We start from the raw sequence: 6,232 nt of genomic DNA, 5'->3' as shown, positions 1-6,232 counted from the left end.
AAGGGTCTTATAATTTTAGACCCTATAGGGTAAGGGTAGGGTATGGGTATATGTCAAAAAGTTAGGATCCGGGTCCGGGTATTACTAGACCCTACCCAGACCCTACCCATTGCCATCCCTAGTTGGGAGAGAGTATGGGTTAAATTTTTAATTATTTTTTGTATGGAGTAGGGGTAGGTGGGTTAATAGGGGTGGAGTGAGAAATAATATATTATTGTTAGAATATTTCCATTTTTAGAAACAGGTCAAGTATTAAGGGACGGCCCGATAAGGAAAACAGGTCAAATATTACGGGACGGAGGGAGTATATATATATAGGGTTGGGATCCGGTGAGAAGTGCAGCAAGTGCTATTGCCGTGAGAAGCATGAGAAGCTTTGTTGACCGTCGGATCTGCTTAATCTAATGGCTCTGGTAATTTCATCCGTTGGTTCTGCATTCTGACGATTATAAATCGCTAGCTGTCACTTGTGTATGTAATTGACCGACGTTTGGCCTTGAGTTTTCATTTTCAATTTAGTTTTAGTCTGACACATTTGTTTTTAGTGGTGAATGTTAATTGATATTTAATTTAAAAAAACCTATGTTAATTCGCTTCTGTTTTGGGAGCAGATTTGTATAGAGTACGAAGTTACGAACTATGCTTTTGCACTTAACCCGCATTAATTCAGTCATGATCTCCATCCTCTCATTATTATTTTAATGTATATGTAGATTATACTTAATGTATTTCAGGTATATACTTGATGTATTTCAATTTTATACTTACTGTATCCACTTGGCCATTGATGAATGCTTGAGGAGAGATAAATAGAGCTGGAACTCAAACAATAGAACTTGCACTAGTGGAAAAAGGCTTATTTGCATCCCCGCATTTGCCACGCCATTCTGAACATGTGACGCAAATGATAAATTTTAGCATAAAATTTAGTCATTTGCGTCGCAGCTTTGTTAAACTGCGACGCAAATGACTCTAGGATGCCCCCCAGAGTCATTTGCGTCGCAGATTAACAAAGCTGCGACGCAATTAACTCAATCAAGTGCGTCGCAGCTTTGTTAAACTGCGACGCAAATGACTCTGGGGGGCATCCTGTTAGGTTATGATACATATGACATTACATAGATCATGCGGAAACAACCATTAACCCAGGACAACATATTATTTACACATAATCATATAGCATAATTTAGATGCATACTCTTTGTTGCGTGCCCTCCCTAGCTGCGCCCGAACCGAACAAGAACAAGTCTTTAGGACTCCAAGTGTCGTCCCTCCGTAGATAGTCCACAGCACGTCCGGATCCGCCTTAAGATTGACCAACTAGAATCGCCCTTAAGGTACTAGAAAATTTCGGCACTTTATGAGCAAGGTGTGTGTTTTAATTTTCTCTCAAAAAAAAACTCACTTTTGAATACTTTGAAACTTGTGTATAAATTATGACCCCTAGGCCTTTATTTATAGAGTTATGGAAAAGGAATCGTAATCCTAGTAGGATACGAATTAATTGAAATTAGAATCCTACATGAATTCTATTTAATTAATTTATCCAATTAGGAATAGAAATTTAATCATACACTGACTCTTGTAGATTCAGGAATCACGCATGAGCACAAACTCACACACACACGGCAGCCACAAGGGCTGCCCATGCGCGTGCGAGCAGCAGCCCACGCAGCGCGGCCCACGCATCCGTGGCCCTTGGCGCGCGCTGGGCCTGCCTTGCGGTAGGCCTGGGCGCTGCCTTGGCTGGGCTTGTGGCGCGCATGCTTGCTGGGCGATGGCCCCGGCTTCGTGCTGGGCCTTCGTCCGGCAAGCCTCGTCCGATGCTAATTCGTACGATACGCTTCCGATTAAATTTCCAGTTCCGGAATTTATTTCCGATACGAACAATATTTAATATTTCCGATTCCGGAATTAATTTCCGTTTCGAACAAATATTTAATATTTCCGTTTCCGGAATTATTTTCCGATTCCGGTAATATTTCCGATTCTGACAATATTTCCGTTTCCGGCAATATTTCCGATTCTGGTAATATTTCCATTTCCAATAATATTTTCCGATACGTACCATGTTTCCGTTTCCGGCAACATCTACGACTTGGATAATATTCATATTTCCGATACGATCCATATTTCCGTTTCCGGCAATATCATCGTTTCCGGAGTATTCATTTCTTGCCTGTGACGATCTTAGCTCCCACTGAAACCAAGATCCGTCGGTTCCGAATATTCATAGATGGAGTATTTAATGCCATTAAATACTTGATCCGTTTACGTACTATTTGTGTGACCCTACGGGTTCAGTCAAGAGTAAGCTGTGGATTAATATCATTAATTCCACTTGAACTGAAGCGGCCTCTAGCTAGGCATTCAGCTCACTTGATCTCACTGAATTATTAACTTGTTAATTAATACTGAACCGCATTTATTAGACTTAACATAGAATGCATACTTGGACCAAGGACATTATTTCCTTCAGTCTCCCACTTGTCCTTAGGGACAAGTGTGCATTTCCTAATTCCTTTGTCGCTCGATGCTTGCTCTTGAACATAAGGTAAGAGTTGTCATCCTTATTATGTCCAGAGGTGTTCCTCGGTTTCAGAGTTCAACTGATCAAATAAACAGATAATCATAGCCTATGATTCATCCGAGCACGGCCATGCATTTCACAGTTTCTAGCTCTCCGAGTGGCCTTGTACAACTTTTAAGCATCTCATCCCGATTTATGGGAGGACAATCCCAATCTTGCGATCTTGAGATTAGACTTCGTTTGATAGGTGATTACCTGAGCGTTGCCTTTATAGCCTCCTTTTACGGTGCGACGGTTGGTCAACGTCAAAGCAACCAGTTCTCAAACAAGTAATCTCAAATCACTCAGGTATTGAGGATTTAGTGTCTAATAATTTAATGAAATTTACTTATGACAGACTTTCATCTCTTACAGTAAAGTTTCATAGGTCTTGTCCGATACTAGTCTTCCCAAAGTAAGTATCTACGCAAATGATTATGACATTGCCATGTCCACATAGTTCAAGAAACAGAACTACTAGTCATCTTGCATTCTAGTCGTCTAACGTTTTCTATGCGTCCAATTTTATAGAAAACTCCGACTAGGGACCATTTTCAACCTTTGACATTCAAGTTCACTTGATAGACATTTCTTAGTCACAGGACTGGTCCTGACAGTCTATCTTGAATATTTCGTCAAATTTGAAGGGACTCATCATTTAATACTAAACCAAGATTAAATGGAATATGAAAATACATTTCATATATGATAAATGTTCAACCCCAATGTTTTACAACCATGGGCCTCAAACCCATTTTCTAAAACAATTCATGGAATTCAAAGCTATGCTTGATTTCCAGTGCGACAATGTGAGTGTTGCTTCTCACTTGTTGCATAGGTTTAGTTATCATGCTTTGCCAATCTTAACATCCTTTTCATCGAATGTTCTTTGAGATATGATGATAAGATCTTTTCGAGTTTGTTTATTATGTGATCTAGTCTTTCTTACTACATTAGTGGTTCTACGCATTTTGCAATGAAGAACCATTAAGTTAGCAGACGTTTTTCTTGCTTCAAGAGTGGTTCCACGCATTTTTCAATGAAGAACCATCAAGCCAGCAGATAGGTGATCTACCCAAGTTCAGTGAAGAACTTTAAACAACCCTGTTTTATTGCTTCTTAGGCAATAATTACTTTTACTTCAACTGCATAGGTTGCTAGTGATGCTTTGTTTGGATTTACCTATCCAAGCAGTTCATAGATATGTGGAAGACTCTCCAACTATATCTTAGAACATAGAAATTAATATTTTAATTTCCCACGCAACAACTCATGGTCTCCAATCCATGTTGCCATTTCAAAACACGATGCTCTATAGCTCGTCCTTATCAATGGTTAACTCCAAAGGGTCTTGCTTGATCCTTTGCCAGTGTTTATGCGTGTAGCATCAATATTTAGCGTATCTTTATTTCCTTGAATCAAGAACTATTCCTATGTACCTTTTCAAGTACCATAAGTATTCTTGGTCTCAATCTAGTTGATCTTCACTTAGATCAATAGAGATTGGTATATGTTCGTCATGCCTTAAAGTCATACGATACGTTTTTGGCGATCCTCATATTATATCATACATGATAAATTCTTTTGCAGAATAATTCCCAATTGAATTCTATTCATGTAACTTTAGCTCATTCAATTTTAGTAGATACTGAATCCAGCTAAATTCTTTGACATATAATATAGGTTAAGAATCTCATTTAGACTCTTTGATGTTTAACTTAGTAAATGCTTATACATAGTTCAAACATTCTTTACTTAGATTTATTCACATGGGTCGAATATCTCCAATGGAGACTTTCGTGTTTGATTTAGTAAATGCCATTACTTAATCTAAAACAATATTATAAGATCTTTGTAAATAGATCTTAATACCCAATATGTACTAAGTTTCGCCATGGTCCATCATTGATGAATAATTTCAAATCTAAGTCATTAGCATTTGAATGTTATTTCACAATAGAGAGATATGTGTGTGATACACATAGGACCAAATAAGTTTTTATGTACTCCCACTAAACTTCTTATACATCTATAAGAATCATGTACATTTTATGAAACTAAAATACTTATTAGCTTCACTAAAATACAGTTCCAACTCCCAATTGCTTGCTTAAATCTGTACTTAGATTTTATAAGCTAGCTTTCTCTTTCAAGCATTTATTTGGATCCACAAATCCTATGACATACCATGTACATAGTTTATTCCAACATTTGATTGAGGAATACGTTTTGTCATCCAATTGCTATATGTACCAATATGCAATCATTGCTTGAATTATAGACTTGAGCATTACGATTATGCATGAGGTTTCAACACAATTTACACCATGAATTTGCTTGTAACCTTTAGCAACTAATCTAGCTTTGTGTGTGAACACAATTCCATGTTTGATGGTTTTTATCCTTAAAACAAACTTGCAACCAATAGGTGTGAACCCATTCTTGCAAATCAACAAAATTTCAATTTTGTCATCAAAACATTGAGTATGTTTTATGGCCTCTAACCATTTAAAACATTTGAGTCTATATATGGCCTCTAACCATTTTAGGGAATCTAGGTTTCGTCATAGCTTTCTTACAAGTCACAAACTCATTAATCTACATGATAATAGTTTGACTGCAAGTTGTAGGTTTCTTCACTATTTAATAGAAGAATCTCATAGTTTCATTGACCTGATCTCTATGTTTCTTTACTATCTAATAGAAGAATCTCATAGTTTCAGTGACTTGAATTCTATGCCTACTTGGGTATAGAACATCAAACATTAGAATATCAATAGCCACTTGAAAGTCCTTTGAATATTCTGTTCTCTTTGAAGCACTTGTAAAGTCTTCTAAGAGATATCTATTCTTTAAAGCCACTTCTAAAGTCCTTAAAGAATAAGTTCGGATTTTCTGAAGTACTTCGAAAAGCCTCCGGAATGTCCGTTTATGTTTGTTGTTCGCCTCGAAAACTTTCGAGGTCTATTTTCTCCCACTTGTCATTTTGGAAACGAATCTCCAAAAGGACATTATTTCGAGCAAACAAACATTATGTTCTCAAAAATTCGTGGTAGAAACAATACCCTTGTGTCTTATTTGAATAAATCACAATGAAACATATATCTAGACTTGGGCCTTAGTTTGTTGAATAACAAACACTAAGCTCCCACTGAGTTTAGCAACTCTTTAGATATATAATTGAAAAGATATCCTGAAATTACTTTTCAATAGCTTTGACGAATTTGGTTTAGTTTGGTGGTAGTTGAGCATTTTGTTTTTAGAAATTATAGGAAAAGTTTTTATGATCCATCATTGATCGAATCAAGTACTAATTGACTTCGATTATTCCAACTAAGATATGCCATATCTTATGGACCTAGATTGTGAAATTACAACACACAATCATTGATGATCATATTTGGTCTCAAGTAATCATCAACATGATCTAACCTAGATCTTTATGATTTCTTGCCAAGTGGATTTTATACTTCTGAATCTTTGAACTAGCCAAACAGATTCAACTTATATCACATTTGAGTAAATAAACCTACATTCACTCAAATCCATGCGAAATAATAAAGTCATAAAATCTTTCTTTAGCTTTGAACTCTATTGTCTAGGCGTTCTAACAATAGTTCACATCTTTTGTTACTTTCAACAAGTAAGACTAGCTTGTCTTAA

This window comes from Spinacia oleracea, chromosome 2 (assembly GCF_020520425.1).
Source record: "Spinacia oleracea cultivar Varoflay chromosome 2, BTI_SOV_V1, whole genome shotgun sequence".
Classification (NCBI taxonomy): Eukaryota; Viridiplantae; Streptophyta; class Magnoliopsida; order Caryophyllales; family Amaranthaceae; genus Spinacia; species Spinacia oleracea.
The sequence above is the reverse complement of the archived record's forward strand: the minus strand, read 5'-3'. Positions refer to the sequence as shown.